This window comes from Argopecten irradians, chromosome 3 (genome assembly GCF_041381155.1).
Source record: "Argopecten irradians isolate NY chromosome 3, Ai_NY, whole genome shotgun sequence".
NCBI lineage: Eukaryota > Metazoa > Mollusca > Bivalvia > Pectinida > Pectinidae > Argopecten > Argopecten irradians.
The window spans coordinates 12,551,344-12,570,110 of NC_091136.1; the positions used below are offsets into that span (position 1 = coordinate 12,551,344).

The 18,767-nt window shown below is 33.7% G+C and overlaps 1 pseudogene; it reads left to right on the forward strand.

Annotated features, from left to right (window-relative positions):
• Nucleotides 1-540: 540 nt before the first annotated feature.
• Nucleotides 541-18,098, forward strand: LOC138317565 (steroid 17-alpha-hydroxylase/17,20 lyase-like; annotated as a pseudogene).
• The last annotated feature ends 669 nt before the right edge of the window (nt 18,099-18,767 follow it).

The following is an 18,767-nucleotide window of genomic DNA, read 5'->3' on the forward strand; positions in this document are numbered from 1 at the left end:
CGTCTCGAAGTTTTCATTTTTGCTCGACAAGGCTCGCAAAAAATAAAATCTTCTTAGACTCGTTTCGTAGAATCTCATATGAAATGAACACTCATGTAAGATCCTGTACATAGAAAAATAGAAAAAAATATGTTCTCTTTTTAAATGTATGTGATGATAGTACACAAATGTATTTAAAAATAGAAATATCTTGCATTATAACTTGAAACTTAAATTGTAAAAAAAAACAATGCTTCCCAGACGTATTTTAAATAAAACACGGATATTAATTGATTTCCATGTTATTGTGTTTCAAGTTTCATTATTATTGTCATCTTTGTATTACGTTTCTATAGAAACACGATATAAAACCACATTTTTATTTAGCTTTTTACGATGCGAATAAAAATTCACATCATAAAATCTACTTGTTATATAAGACAGATGCACCCTATATGTGTTTATATATAGTAGTGCTTGCAAAGTTTACGACTTTATTTTTAATTTTTTGTTATTGTTTTCACATCTTTAGGTTTAGTTTTCCTCATTTCTGCGAAGTATTTCGCCGAAATATCCTGGTGCCATGGAGAATTATTATACCACAGTCTTTTCTCCATATTCTATTATTATCTCCATGGTTGTCATATCTCTGACGGGCTGGATCTTAACTAGAAGGAAGTATCCTCCGGGTCCATGGGCCCTCCCGGTGATTGGACATTACAAACGTAAGTTCTTTTCATCAGCTATTGTTGTGCTTTGGCCGAGATATGGTAAGTCAATAGACCACTAGAAGTTCTGAGTGATGTAAGTAGCCTTTTTGCAATATTTACTAAATCTAACAAAAATGTACACATAAATATTGGCAGGGCCACGTTGATTGCGGTAAAGCTGTTGTCCTTCGTCACATCTGGCTGAATGCTGACGTCACAATAGCTTATCTTGACATCATGGAGAGTCCCTTTGTGCTATATTTGGAATCTTACATTAACCCTTAAAAAGGATTGTAACTTTATATTACATGACGTCAAAATGCCAGATTTTTATATTTAGGTACGATCTCGATTTTTTAAAATCTTATATCAACTTGGAATGACGTCACAATGCATACTTTGGATTTTTTGGTGGATTTCCATCAGTAACGTGCTATAAAAAGTTGTCGAATATTATTGCAACAAAGAGTATATGCGTAAGAACGCCCTTTTTAAATATGTGACCGCTACAGATTATTAGATACAACCAGATACTCCTCAAGACTCGCATTTTCATGGACACAGTGACTTACCATGGATTAGAACGCATACTTTAATAATTCTTAACAAGCCAAATCCACATCGTTTGCAATTATGTCATCAAAATCAGTCTTCTTTCTTCCCCAGACACAACCGAATATATATATTTGTTACAGTTTTGCAAGACCCTGATGTACACGAGGCATGTGCACGACTCTCAGAAAAGTATGGACCTGTTTTAACAGTACAGTTTGGTAAGCATGGTGTTGGAAAATGTCAAATAGTTCCCATTATTTCCTAGTAAAGTGATTTATGTCGAGACAAAACTTTATTTTTATAAACAATCTGCTGATATTTTATTTACCTTCATATGAATATAAATATTACATTTAAATAAATGATCATTTTGTTAACAAACATTTTGCATTTTCTGAGCACTTAATTAGTATTTTCAAAACATATGTGATAGTGGAGTGAATGATTGATATAAACATTTAATTCAATAATTTCTCTGGAAATTAGTCGCCAGTGCTTTTTCTCCAAGTATTCCAGTCTTTACATTTAAACCTTTATACAAATTAGCTTGACTTTTTTGGATTATAAACATAACCACATGCAATTTGTACACAATATATGCCCTATTTTCCTCCTTTCTAGTTTGAACAAATATTAAGGTAAAAAGCATGATTTATTTCCATATATGGAAGTCGCTAAGTACTACAAACTTTTGGTCTGTAATTATGTATTCCGTTGATGACATTGATACTTTTTTGTAGAAATATAAAGAAAAGATGACATTTGATAAATTGATGAATTATTTGCCTAGGTAACTAACAATTCACTGAAGTATGCACACAATATAAAAATCTGTGTCAAAAAGTTTTGCAACAAAACTAACATATTTCATATTTTATTCATCTGGAGGCCAACATTAATTTTCTATAGTTGAAATATTGCATGTTGGTGTAGACTCAATTTCGGTTGTCATGGTAACATTTTGGTAGCAAAAATTAACTATCTGTCATCAACTCTGTCCATGCCCTCTTCAAAATCGATACGCACGTTAAAAGGTGACCTCAACTTTAATATATAACATTTTTTCTACAACTGACGCAGGACAAATAAAGTGTTACATCAAAACATTTTCAAAAATCATAGGGTTTGCAATATTTCTGTGATAACCATGGTAACAACCATAACTGATTTAAAAATATGGCAAATATTTTTTATCTCTTATTCAATGATACTCTTGATAATAAAGTTGTTAAATGAACATTTAAATCACTTCCGTTGGCTTTAGATGTATAAATGTAACATTTTTTTAGAAAGATCCAACTTTTGGCTGCTATGGTAACGTCATTAACGCAAAGGGGAAAAAAATCTTACAAAATTTGAAAAGGGTGTGATATGATGTGTCTTAATATATTTGGGTTGTTAACCAAAATTGCTGACGCAAAAGGGTAAAAAATCAAATTTAAAACAAAATGTTGGATTTTCGTGAGTTTCATTAAAAATTCTTTTGGGCTAAGGGGTGAAAAAATCGTTTGCCTTTGCGGGTAGGTATTGATTTTGACGTCTTAATTGTGTTTGCGAGCATAACGACATATTTTTAATCGGAAAACGACGGGAATTTTACACAAAAAATGATGACGTAATCGATACCTTCCCAATTCAATCAAGGTAGGTTACTCAACAATAGCAGCGAACTTTTAATTTGCAACTTAAAGGAAGAAGATTCCAAACTTTGTCATTTCTTATGATAATAAATGGGTACAATGATATATAAGTGGGTACAGTTCTTGCAGTACATTTTTGGATTTACAGTGATGGTTAAAACTTGCTCCGACTCAGAAGAAAAGCCCCAACCATTGATTGCCCTTTTTTATTCCATTCTACCAGGTCCTACTAAAACAGTCATCCTTAACAATATAGAGACCGTGACCGAGGCCCTTGTGAAAAGGCACGCTGATTTCGCCGGTAGACCTCCCGTTCCGTCAGGTATGTATATTTTTTAATTTGTATATCCTTCAAAACTCGCCAAATGCCGCTTACTATATATACATGTATATAAAACACTCCGCAATTGGTGAGATTATTTTCCTAAATGCTTCTTGCAAAATCCCTTATTGGATCCCAGCGTCTCCAACGCCAAATAAGAAAGTGTTAACGGCAGTTTAAGAAAGAAGAGAAATGCAAAAGAGCAGCACGTAAAATTCTTAATTATTCAAGATCTTGGTCTTTTTTTATTAATATTCTTATATTGTACATGTATATAAAGGATCACTAAATTAAAAAAAGAAAGTGTTATATCCAAGTTATATCCCTAATAAAACACCAATTTTGAAATGGTCAAAAATATACGGCCATCTTGAAAAGCTTAAAAGGCAAGTATTTTTTCATAATTCATACGTCAGTAAATCAATGTTTTGCATATAGAATAAAAATGCATTGTTCTTACTGTCTGATTTTATACCAGAATTGAATTTTGTTTGAAAGTTTTAAAATAATTCAGTAAAGAATTTTTTATTATGGTAATTATTTTCGTCGCATCACTAGGAATGCAAATGTCAGAAGGTGGTAAGGATATACTGATGGCGCAATAAACGCCGACTTTCAAACTCCACAGGAAAATAGCCGGATCTGCAATGAGGTAAATATGTTTTTTGAATTAGCATATCTCTACTTTACACTTTACATAAAAAAAAACCTTTAGTGGGTTAAATCTACTTCTTCCTACTTTAACACTGACACGTTTCGCTTTAAACTAGCGCACACCATACTTGTATTGAGCAAATCAGGCGGCATCATCCGGGGATAACTATCACTGACGTTATATCCACCTCTGGGCAATTTCATAATAAAACTGGAGGCAGTTCAGGATAAAAAAAACCTGACCATTTATAGGTCTCAAGAGACTTTCTTTGAAGATTACAGTGAGAGCGAAGTCCGATTTCAAAACCAGTCAACCACAGTATTCTGTTATTCCATTTTTTGATGTACATGAAAGGATCAAATTACTTCTATTCTGTTGCAGTCACATTTGCTACATGACATATTACAGGGGTCAATATAACGTCAGTGATAGTAACCTCTGGAGTAACGAGGATGATCTGGCGCGAGATAGACATCCTTTGGAAATGAACGCAAATGTTGGGCGGAGCTGATTTCCGATAATGTCATCTCCGTTGTAGTTTTTAACTGACATTGATATCGGACGGAAATGCTAATCAGAATAGTAATTCATTTGAAGATTACAGCTTACGGGCCAAAGCTAGATCTGTGTTATTTATGCGTTTTTAATGTTTGAATATTATTACCTACGGTTGCTCAAGTTGATAAATGATTGAAAACATTATATTTCATTCAATAATCCGATTCAACAAAGTTTCACAAGTCTTTTGAATGTTAATAAAAGGAATCCTCTTTATGAGGAACCCCATTTCGATTAAAACATATTAAAGCAAAAGTGCTTATATGCCAAATCGTTGATTTGATCTTATTCAATATTACGTAGTTTTATGTTTCTGAATAAGACAATTGTTTTTATTATTATTATTTTTCAGGAAATACATGAGCGGACCTCGACTCCAGATGGCCGTACATGACTCTATGAGACAGTTTCTACAATTAGTCAGGGAAACAAATGGACAGCCTTTCGTTCCCCACATCTGTATTGACTTAGTAGTGTTTAACAGTCTCTCTGGCCTCTGCTTCCAAAAAGTGTACGATTGACAACCTAAAACACTTCAGAAGACTGCCTCATTAGTTAATTTAACTCTTTATTTATTAAAGCGATTACATACACCCTCCAGGCTACTAGATGCTCTCCATATCGGTTAGTACACGGTGTCCCATGAATTACATAACAATAAAGGATTATTAGATTGCATTTATTGTAGATATAAATGCAATCTGGGGGAGAAAATTGGATGGTTGTGGCGCTATGTATATTTATCTGCCATCCAGATTGCAATTATATATCCAATAAATGCAATCTAGCTATCCCATAATTGTTATGTTAACAGTTTGTTTTCTATTTCAAAGTAAAACATAATTTAGACGCGAGTACACATTTGAATTTCCCGCTTCAACCGTTTCACCCTAACAGCCAAGGTCAACGTGATAAAAATAGCACCAAGAAAAAATTTGAAAAGACAACAAAAGCTCTCTGTTTTTAATAGTTTTCCAGTTTCCTGTTAATAATCCAGATATTTAAAAGATTTTTTATAGTTTCATAACTGAACTGGTTCATTCAACTACATTGTCAATTTTCCTGCGCGGACCAACTTTGTGTCAGTAAACCGGTTTCACATTCATGTACATGTAAATAAGTATTAATACACCTTGTCTAGACTGCATTTATTGACTCGTAATGCAAATAATGATTATCATTAGCTTAATGGGAGTATTTGTGGCAAAAATTAAATATAGAATGCTATCACTTTTTTTTATTTTTGCGAGTTCGTATCACCCGCGAAATACGATAATATAAATAAAACTCGAAAATGCTTTTCGCAGTATATCAAAACCGTATCATTTATATCTCACTTATACTTAGCTACGTCACCAGTCACCAATGATGCATAGAATTATTCTCATATAGATGCTAGTGAAACGAATAGTTGAGCAAAATAGACGATTTTGTTGATATTTTCAGATACAATTTTGAGGACCCAACGTTCAAGCATTTCGTTGACCTTGACAACAAGTTAGCATCTGAGTTTGGCATGGGCTTCATTGAAGACCTGTACCCGATTTTAACAAAAGTTTGGAACAGTCAAAGATACAAGACAGTGATGAAATTATATACAGAACTTCGTCATATTATCAACAAAGATTTTGAAGAACACAAACTAGACTTCGATGAAGGTAAGTTTTGATTTCGTGTTTAATATTGTATTATTTTATACAGTCTTTCTCAAATTTATCAAATGGCATTCCCACAACGCGGGTAGTTTTCGTCCAAATTACCGCGCTGTAGTTGACTATCACTGCAGGACATGACAAAACAGCGAATTAAACCTTTGTTGTCAACACAGATTTACACAAGCTAATCTTGCATTTGTTTGGTGTGGTAACTTCATCTCAGATTATCACTTATCACATAACAGGCCCGTCCATATCATAAATATCGTAGGACACCTGTGTAATAACACTTTTATTATGTCACATGCAGTTCTGACGTCATAATCTATATATGACGTCGCATGACTGTCTCGTAGACGGAAAAGTCACATCTGAGCGTATTTCTAATGTTATATATAGACACAAAATTCAAAGTTTTACTTACATTTCTAATTAATTAAAGCTATGTGAAAATAGATTCATACACTCGTGACTATGATATGAAATTTATCAAACATGTTAAATAATTAAATCGACTAAAAGCTCGTGGCTTATCAAAATATTGATCTCGTATGATAAATTTCATATCACATAGCCACTCATCATGATCATGTAAAATCCTCTAAGTACATGGTGTGACAGTTATATTGTTATGGATATTTTTATAGAAACATAGTGCGCTTAAGATGGATAAAGAATATTTTCATTATCAATAAAGTCTTTTTTTTATTTATCTCTTGATGATATTGTAACTAATCAGTACAAAGAATGACTGTAGATAGTCATGATTTCACTTTACACTTCCTAAGACCACTATAGGTATGTTAAATGAAAATGTAGACCACCCCATGGTTTCATCATTTGACACATCGTATACATTTAATTGCACCGTAGACGTAAATATAATGATTTCTGTAAGTACTGCCAAAATTCATTTTGAGCTCTAATATAAAAAATTTAAATAATATAAATGTAAAATTAAAACCTATGTAATGTAAGTATTGTAATTCTCATAGTGTTTTGTAACTTTTGATGGTGAATAGTATATTGATTCGTGAGTATGAATGTTACGGCACGTACAACTTTAAAATGATGATTTCTCTTTCTGTTTAAGGCAGTTTAATGTGTTTAACGGTTGTACTGTATAGCTCTTTAGACTCGTTGGGTCAATATTTCGCGGTTTCCTATATTCGGTGAAGTTAAGTTTCGCGGTTCACTGACCTCTGTAGTTCGTGAATTTATACGATATTATTGTAATATATTTCGCAAGTGTTTAGAATCCATAGATTTCTTTGGAAACGCCAATACGTTGTACAGTTAAGTAAATGTATTAGAAACAGGAACATTCAACTATTTAACTTTCTGTGTATAGCAGTACCAGTCTGTCTCGCGTTATCTAGAACCGAATGTTATAAGGATATTGTCACAGCGAGACAAGAATAGCGCTAAGTGCAACTTAAGTCGTCAGCATCGGAAGTGATTTTATTACATTTATTTAATGAATGAAGAAATTATATACATTGTACACGTGCAAAAGTAGATACTCTCTCTCTCCCAAATCATGCACATATGTTTGTTTATGCCATTTTGTATTCTTTGATATATTATTAATTATGATTCTGTAGGGAGAGGGCTTCATAAAGGAGGTGTTGCATGGCCGCCCACGATCGATTTTTATTTTTTTGGTGCAAATACATCAATCGGCACATAATACATATGGGAACAGTACTTATTCCATGAATAGATTAATCTTGCGAATACAGCGCCACCTTTTATAAGTTTTACGTCCGATTCCTACTTGTGCGCCTTTAATGTATCATATTAAGGCATACAAAAGCCAAAGATAAATTATTTTGGTGTAAGAACATAGCATTTTGTATTATCTTTTTAACGATATACAATGCTTCATCATATCTGTTGGGGTTTTCTTGCAATTTCCTGTTTTGCTCTTATTTTTTCTTGAAAATAGAGCAATTTCATTTCATTATTTTTTAATTAATTCCTTAGATAACAATGACAAACCCCGAGTACCCTAAAATTTTAGCAATCATTTATTGAAGCATGCAAATATTGTGTCGATGAATCACTGGATATGCCGATTTTTTAGCACTTTTTTACGTCTACCCCCTTTATTGCTTACCCAATATCAAAGTACTGAGAGTACTGAAACTTAAAAATGTAAAACGAAAACTGTCCTTCTCTCGGCTCTATCATGAATATTACTTGAGTAAAACGTATCCCATGTAAGTTGGTGTACCAAAGTTCGGTCGAACTGACATGTATTGACCTTTGACCTAGTTTTGCGTATATATCATATAGGACTATTCACAAAATGTTAATTTTTAGGGTCATATATTTGACTAGACAATCAAGCAAAATAAGGTCAATATCACATATATTTCCTACACCACTTGTCAGTAGTATTTCCTATTTTTGTCGTCATGGGTTTATTTACAAATTGATAAGCAAATGCATCATTAAGCAAAACGTATACCGGTGTAATTTATATGTTGACCTTAGATATTTCTCAAAAGAATATACTGTTGTTTTGATATGTCATAAACATGTCATGGATAACTAGGATTTCATTCTTAAGCCAAACACCTCATGTCTGACTATTATTCACACAATAAAACATGGTCAAACTATATACAGTAATGAAAAAAGAATCCAGTGGACTGAAATTGCGTAACTTTTTGGGGGCAACACATTGGATATTGCACGCTAGGAGCTCTTCAATAGACGTACTTGGTGTCTGATATATTTTTTTAAAATGTTGCCATGAAAGTAGGTCAAGTAAACAAATTATGTGGAGTAGTACAGACCCACTATTGAGTTCTTTAGGCATTTTACCTATTGAAAAGCTGTTTTTAAGATTTTCATACATTAGACCTGTCTGAAGCTCTTTATTCCAGCATACTGCAAGGTGTCTTAGTTATTGTCAAGAAGTCGTTTATGTTTGCCAATTTGGACCCTGTGATCTTGAATTAACGTTAAGGTCATTCATTTGACAAACAGCTTTGTAGCCCTTTATTCAAGAATACGTTAGGTCTAACATCATGTTCCGATGCCTTTCAGTTATTGAGAAGAAGTCGTTTGAATGAAAAGTGTATGCACACGACGGACGGCCACCGAAAGTACGATCACTATGTCACCCTGACCTATCGGGCAAGATGATTTAAGAACATTTGCCCTTCATCCCAACATGCTACATGTATAATACCAGGTCTCTAGTCCTCTTAATTATTCACAGGAACTCGTTTAAAGTTTTTAGCCTATTTGACCCTCGTAACCTTAAATGAACTTGGTAGCCTTTCATGCCAGCATACTAAAGGCCTTATCAGGTATCTAGGCATCTTAGATATTCACAAGAAATCGTTTAAAGATTTAGCTTTTTTGACTTCTGTGACCTTGAATGAAGGTCAAGGTAATTCATTTCCACAAACTTGGTAGTCCTTCCAGCATTCTACATGCCTAATATCAGTTTCTTTCGGATATTGAGAAGAAGTCGTTTGGCTGACAAGTTTACGAAGGACGAAATTCGAACAGCGCACGACAATGGATGAAGCATGGTGACTATAGGTCATCCTGACCCTTCGGGTTAGATGACCTCATGACATTAAAATGAACTAATGGGCGTTAGAAAGCGAGTAGGACGACTGTTGTCAGTATAATGTGACTGGGTGGGATGTGTTGCTTGATGTCTTCGGCGGCATGTTTCAGTGATATAGCACTATGAAAAGGACAAAAGTTCCACTATAGAAGAAGACACAACATGAATATAACGCAGTCTCCCATATCACATACCAGGCACTTCATACACGCGAGACACTGCATACATGGATGCCGTCCTTACATGACCCTGGCTGTTAATAGGACGTTGATTTAATCAAACAAACATTAAAAACGATTTTATAGAGTCAAGAATGCAGGAATCGGTCTACCGCGAAAGCAAACTGGTTGATTCGCTGATTTTTACTGACGTACTACTACAGCTATAGTCATTTAAGGACGGCATCCGGTGTATGTCATTTGATATATTCTACGGTGTTGCCCCACCAAAGGACAGAACCAAGAGATTTTTCCCCAGAATTAATTTAGTAACAATAGTATTTTTTTTAAATAGTAATATCAACATTGACCGACCAATTATGATTTAAACTAATTGATATGCGTATTACGGTCTCCTTTTGTTCTAAGAAGTTAGACGAAAATCTCTAGCAAAATGAAGCTGCTAGAAAGCAATGGCCATTGAAGGATGCACTTTCATGAAGGATGTTGGATGAGAAAAAAAGCTTATACTTATGTAATCAGTACCTGGTAAACGTTTTGTTAGTATTATTTCGCGATACCTATAGGCTACTAAAGGTAAACTGAGACATAGAGCCTCGTCTGATGTCTGATTGACGCAAGCAAAAAAGGTACCAAATTTTGTTGCCTTTTACGATCATGCAATTGGTATAGCAGGTGCAATTCTAACGCCCTTCATGAGACGATGGCGACATTGATTGTTCCCTTTAACCGTGGGCAAAGGACACATACTGTCGTATTTGATCTTTATTACCTTAATGCTTATACAGTTTCTGGAATGCAGCATGTCATTGTGCATATGTTAAAAAACAACTGTCAGTATTATGTGTCCCCACTCTTTCAAACGGATAAGTAGAATTTCCGAAAAATATTATAAAACATGAGTTTATGATGATAATTTCAAGGTTTGGTCAAAATACACACCTCATCATCACGTTCTTCTCTTACTGTAAAGTCGATAATATATGACAGTGTACTCTCAGTACTTTGATATTATGGGAAAAAACAGGGGGTAGGGGAAATTAATCTAAAAAAAAACGTGGCATATCCAGTGATTCATCAACTTGAGCTGTTTATGGTGAAACGATGATAATCTGAATATAATTTTAAACATTAAAAATTTAAGGGTACTCGAGTAGTGCCTTCTACTATTCTGTCGCTCAAACGAAAAAAAACGTGGCATATCTAGTGATTCATCAACTTGAGCTGTTTATGGTGAAACGATGATAATCTGAATATAATTTTAAACATTAAAAATTTTAGGGTACTCGAGTAGTGCCTTCTACTATTCTGTCGCTCAAACGAAAAAAAAAACTTCAAAAACTCGTATTTTCTGTCATATTTGATATTTACGTTCGATTTGTGATAGAATGATATTGGATACAACCAAGTGTGATATGTCGTTAAAAAGGCATTTTTATGTGGTATTTTCAATCACAACGAAAACGCGATTTTAATGTTTTTACTATGACTTATGCTAGGTAAAAGGCCCAATAGGCTTTAAATTTACCAGTGTCAATGTAGGGGGCGCTGTAGTCATAATAATAGTCCAATCGGGTTTTAAGTATTATAGACATATGTGTATTAATGCAATTAACTAATTTAAATTCAAAAATCAAAAATTTATCGTGGGCGGATTTTCACCCTATATGCAACACCTCCTTTGAAAACTTGTGCCCAAGCCAAATGTATATAAGATATCACAATAAAAAGTGTTTAAATCAAATAAAAATATGTTGAAAGTCAAGTGAATAAAGCAAACTAACCTTTTATGCGTTTTGTATACATCTTCATTACAATAATTACAGGAAACATCCGAGATTTCGCTGATTGCCTAATACTGGCCAGGAAAGAAGCCGAGAAGGACAACGATCCGGAAATTTTGGGCCAGCTTACTAATGTACACATGAGTCAAACTATGTCGGACATTTTCATGGGTATCTTTCTTTTATCAATGTTTCTTTTTATTTTTCATTTCAGAATATTTTATTGTCTGATGTTAAAGACAATTGGAATTCGGAAACAGGCAACATGTCTATACACGCCGTCTCCTTACTGGTGTCATACTACGTTGATACTGAGAGTTACTGCAGATAGGACACTAGTATCGTATAGACTTTTATTTCTGCCATGTTCATAATCTAAATGTATCAAATTATGAATATTTGAACAATGCGAATGAATACTCCAAACGACGTACTAAATATTATATATTTGCGTATTACAGAGTTATCTGCCCTTGCGGATACGTATTGACTGTGACGTCATTTATAAACAAGCATGACGTCATAGTTTTCAGAGAAAACGACGTGAATTTCGCTCACACAATGATACCATCAATATCAATATCTATCCACATGGGAGGTAACTCTGTAAATTGCCAAGATAGAATAATTATTGTTCATTGCTTTATCGTATATTTAAGAACTGTGGCATATACTTCTTATGTATTCATACCAAATACACGAGACTATAACGTTGAACATTTTCGTTTTGTGACAGCTGGCGTTGATACCACAAGATTTACAATGCAATGGGCACTCTTGTACCTAGCTGATCACCAGGATATACAAAAGAAGGTGCAGACGGAACTCGACAGAGTGGTTGGTAAGTATATTGTCCTAAATCACGTGAATGCAAGTATGAAAGTTCGAGATAATTTCTGTGATAACGTGTTTTATTAAAATCCGAATCACAATCATTAATATTTTATCTAATTGCTACTAATAGTTTTCGTAAAAGTATTTACATTTGTTTTTATTTTCAAATATTATGTAACTGATGTAACTGATAGTAAACAATCGTCCATATTTAGCAAGAGGTCCAAAGGGACGACCTTAGGGAGTGTTCCTTGCGTCATTACAAAAATGCCGCTTACATCACTCGGAAATGCAAATGGTCTGTTAGGAAGTTTGAAGTTGAATTCTGCAGGGCAGGTATGTTTTCATCGCAACCTGCATGAGGCATAAAACAGAGATTTTTTCATTGTGTAAATTATGTGTTATAATCTATTTTAAAGTTTATGATACATCAGATATATTTGTTTGAATGGTTTTCACAACTCAATTAATCAACCCTTATGGTTTTCACTACATCACCGAAGAAAAACTAGTACGTAAAATAAACCAAATTTATACTTTCTTCCAATTTTCCTGCACTTGCAAAAAACAATATTTGACTGCAAGGTATTTTGAAAATACTTGTATTATTACCTTACCAAAACTATTGATATGCAGGACGAGATCGCCTACCTGAGATAGATGATCGGCCGCATCTTCCCTACTCTGAAGCGACTATCAGCGAGGTGATGCGAATCGCAACCGTTGCACCGATGGGGATGCCGCATTCCGCAGTGGTAGACTCTGTCGTTGGTAGGTTTCCCTATTAAAGGGACGTTAACTTGTTTTAAAACTTATATGAAATAATACTGAACAAAAACGTAGTATATTGAAATATCGTTGTTCGGCTATCTAATTATCTCTGTACCTTGAGAAGAAACCATTAATTTAGTACACAGACCAGGGTTCGAACCCGGGATCTCCGTGTGAAAACCAAAATTTGAATTTTGAATTTGAAACCAGAATGTTCAGTTAAACAGTAACCTTTACAGAAGACGTATCGACTCAAGATTCAACTCATATGTGTGATCCCTCATAAGCTACAATTGTTAATCGTTTTAGAAAATTCTATCAATCCGTTCTCAAGTTATCAACTGTAATTCAAAATCTGGAAATAAATATTATATGGTGGTATAAACTACAATGAACTAAACAATAACTGTAATCACGGAAAATATTGCAGGTATTTATTTCCCATTACACCGGGTGTGTTTTCTGTACAACACCGGTAGAGGTTGACATAGGTCAGCCTCAATCCCATCTTCTTGTCGGTGCTTTATTGTTTATTTTATTTCATTATATATAATTATTTAATTGATATAATTGTATGTGTGGGGACTTTGTGGGGTGATGGCATCGCAGGAGTTAAAGGCATGAATAAATTACGTATAATTTGCAGTGATGTAGGTTTTCTTTTAGAAATATGTATTTTAGTAACGGCAATGACATTTCTAAAAGATCGTTTGATCACATGAACATTTTTCAAGTTGTCATTCAGAAATCGAAATTTTACAAAACAATGGATTTTTGGCAACTACACAATGACCTTTGCACTTGACCTTTCAACCTTTGCACTTGACCTTTCAACCAAAATTTCCAGGAGGGGTATCACTTGTGGCCGTTTTACGGCAACTAAGTGATAAGCAAATTATTTTGCATGAAGATTTTTTCAACCCCTTAACTCCCAACTACGCATTTCTATGCATTTTCATATCGGGATACCGTAATATGCCGTAAAACTAAAAAATAAGCAGGCAAAAATTAATTCGATAACTTCTTTTTTCTCTTCCAGTGAGTTGAAAAATTATGCCAACTTAATTCCTAGCATTTTTAAATTATTGACGTCGTGTGTCAGACGGCGAAATCGCCGGAGCGGAGATTCGACATTGTATAACGAAAAATGCAACAAGTAACAAGAATTAATACTTGTATTTCACAGTTTTTGCAGTTGATATTGTCAATTTTATGTGAAGCCACTTAAATTGAAAGACATCTCCTCTAGCAATAACTTTCTCGTAGCTTAAATACATGTACTAGTTACCATGTGTACTGCACAGTAAACTTAATGCTAAAAAAAATAAACAAAATATTCATTTACTATACACACTATACAAAATATATATATATAGGATTCCATTTCGTAACAAAAAGCTTGAAATTTCAGACTTATGCATCTATTAGAAAAAAAGTGCAGTAACACAATATACGACTTGCCCAATGTCACAATAACTATCTATTATTCGTCAGTTCAAGAGTCAATGATGATTCAAGTCATTTTTGTTTGAAAGGAGACGAAATTACATAATAACATCAGTAGCGTGACAGTTTGTTTAAATTCCATCTAACAAAGCAAACGATCAAATATCAATTGTTATGTGTAAAGGACATTTCAAGTGTGTTCTCTCAACTATGCATATAAGATGAACATTACGTAATTTTAAATCCTGTACAGTGAAAGCACAAATCTATGGTGGCCCGTTTGAGCCGTCACATTATTTTTATCTGATTGAAATAGAACTATTTGTACATTTATAACTTGACAAAGTGTACATGACAATTTACTCTGAAGAAGTTGTATATTGGGAATTTATCTACTTTAAGTAAATAAGGTCATATACTCTTTATCAAGTTATCAATGCCCAACACAATCAATACGAAAGGGAGATACAATGGAATATGGCGTTTTGGTTCCCCATAGTGGTAATACAGATGCAGTCTTCGTATAGGTGTTATTTGACTTCACCATACTATCAGTTTAGTGAAAAATAAAGTACACAGCCTAATTCTATACAGAAAATGGTCTAACATATTTATTTTGATTATTTCAAAATACTATAATAATATCCATATTGATGTATCCATAAATATATCGACCCCATTTCTCGTTATAATAAACATGTTTATGTGCAGAAAATTCAATGTAGTGTTTTAAGTATACCTGATGGCGTGTCAAGTTTTAAAATAAATTAGTGTATATACACTTGACTCTGCTGCTGTCGGACACCTTCACTAACTGCAGGTTTAACGACCAATCAGATTGAACGGGAAGTATTTTTAACCAAAACCACAAACAAACCGTTACTTGTACTTTGTTCAAGGTTACTTCAGATAAATATGGCGATCAGCAGAACGATCAAAAGGAAGGCAGTGCGTTTCTGCCATGGTGCAATACATTGTAGCACTACTGTATTCAATATGACCATTTAAAAAAAATATATGTATTTCAACTTCGCAAACCAAAGGTATTCAGTTTGATACTCTCCCTGAACCCTTGGCAGATCTCACGTTAGAAGTGAAGTTCCTGCTTTCAAATTCTGATTGGATGCGGCTAGGGTCAACCGACCAATGAAAACACGTGTTCTTTATATTTCAACAACACAGAGCAGATGTAATGGCAATGACCATTGAGGCAAATCAATGCAGTACGCACACATATGAAGTGTACTGCATTGCAATTTTGATTATATCCAATGGCATATATGCAAACCTATTCATCTGAACATCTTGATTTTCAAAACACATATGCTATCGGATTACTGTATACTAAGACGAAATAGGGAAGGATTTTTGTAGAATAGTATATTATGTAGAATAGTATATGTAATATTTAATATTGACATTCCAAAACTCATATATAATAATGAGACCCGTGCATAAATATAAAATATTTAATGCTGTTAACAGTAATGAGTCAAACAAAACGTTGCACAACATAATGAATATATCTTTCCATATTTCATTCGACTGGAAGCCCACATAAATGTTTCTAAAAGTTAAAAAAAATGTGTAGGCAGTTGCCATGGTAACACTTAAAAGCTTAATAATTTGTCATTAACTTTGACCCTGTTCTATTCAAATTTCAATATGCAAGTTGAAACGTAACCAAAATTATAAAATAAAACATTTCTTTCAACAGCTTAAGTAGAACAAATACAGCGCTAAATAAAAAAATAAAATAAAATTCATCGGTTATGAATATTTCTTGATAACCATGGTAACAACTAAAACTAAATTAAAAATGTGACATCCAATAGAACTTTCATTTCTTATTCAATGATATACTTGATTATTAAGTTGTTAAATAAACATTTAAATCACTTTCATAGGCTTAAGAGATATAAATGTACAAAACTTAACATTTTCGTTAGCCCCAATATCCGGTTGCTATGGTAACTTCTTTAACGCAAAACATTTTTTTACATAAAAAATCTGAAAAGGGTATGATATGAAAGTTTTAAATATGTATCGGTTGTTTATCAAAATTGTTGGTACAAAAGTGTGGGAAATCACTTTGAAACAAAATATTGGAATTTCGTGAGTTCCATAAAAAATCTTGAGAGTTAGGGGTTTATGCTTAACTAGAATAAATGCTTAACTAGGTCACTGTGACCTACTTTTTGAATTTTTCATTAGGTTTCTGAACTAAACTTCACAAACCCAATATTTATAGACAAAACCTGTAAAAAATGTTATCCTTATTGTAATATTTAATTGATTAGGACTCAAACAATAAAAATGTTAATTTTCACCCTTTGACCTTTGATCTCTGAAATTACCACGAGCCCAGAAAAAATCGGATATTCTGAATAGCATACAATATGCAGCTGACCCTAATGTATCTTCATACAAAACATTTAGCTTATCACTGAGTGGCCGTAAAACGGCCCAACGTGATACCCCTCCTTTGAAACAAAAATGCGAAAATGTCATGATTCAGATATGCAACATCTCATTTCAGGCGGGTACACAATTCCAAAAGGGACTACAGTGATGATTAACCATTGGGCTCTACACAACGACCCTCAGCACTGGACAGAACCATCCAAATTTAATCCTGAACGATTTCTGGAACCAGACGGTACGCTTTCCAAGAAACCAATAAGTTGGCTTCCATTTTCCGCTGGGAGAAGAGCTTGTATAGGAGAAGCCGTCGCTACGCACGAGCTCATCCTCATATTGTCCATAATCCTGCATCAGTTCAGAATCGAACTGCCACCGGGTATTACAGCCGACTATTCGCCCGAATTTTCAGGAATCGTTGGCTCCACAGCTAGAAAATACGAAATAGTAGCAAAGAAAAGATTTTGAATAACGAGATTGGAGCACCGATGTCGGTTACGTTTCTATTTCGATGAGCATTTCCACGTGGTTTCGGATTTATCAAACTCCCAATTATAATAACTATAACAATTACGATAGACTATACTATGTCACATAATCAGTATACATCTATAAACAGAGTTTTACGGGGTTACGTCAGCCATAATCTATAACATACTGTAACCCAACTATCTTTCGCGGCTACTAAATTTCGCGATTTCCGTTTCACAACATTTTCGCTGAGATCAAGTTTCGCGGATTTAAAATCGAACGAGGTTATCTTTAAATCTTATGCAAGAATGACCTATTTAGATATTAATTACATTGATTAATATAATTAGCATTAAAAACGTTTCATTATCTCCTGTATAAACTATCGGGGTTTTTTCACAACTAAAAATAAAATCGTAGGTACAAATATACAGAACTAAATTGATCAAAAGAGTGTATATTTACTGTTCTCACAACAGAGAGAAAATTTGACTGCATTTTCCATGTTCATAGTAAAATAAAGGTATGTTAATATATTACAAAGTTGTATTGTAAAGTAATTCTTTGATGCGTAATTATTTATTGTTTCAGTGATATTACACACTGAACAGAATTGCTTGAACTGTTTATTATGAAGGCCTTTATATATTTCCCATGGTAGTAAAAAGGAAGACACTCTTGCGCATCATAGAAGCGTCTCGCTTCGAGCGAAGCAAGGTAAATAACAGGTAATTTGCTTTCGATTTGAATCTCATCTACAAGGAAATAGTTGCAGGATCAATATAATACATGGTTAGTATCTTATAATAAAAGTTTTATTTTGGTGCTTGACACGGAAAGACGAGATGGCTCAACAAAGCCTCGTCACTTTGGCTTTCCGAAGTCCAAAATAAACCTTGTATTGTAAGATACTAACGTTTGTATTATCCTTTTATATACTTTTATTAAACTTTTGTATGTTCGTAGTTGTGCTTAACAGGATCAATAAAGATGACAATGAAAGCAAAAATCAAATAACATTATCATAAGAAGAACGCTACAATTGAAACCGTTCGGCTGACATGTTCGAAAAAGAATATGCACATGAAGTAACAAACAGTCGATTATTTAATAACAAGATCTTATAATTACTGGCGCAGTCTCTAAACAACTTCAGTTTGCTTGCAAATAAGTAGGTATCGCGTCCAAAAATAAA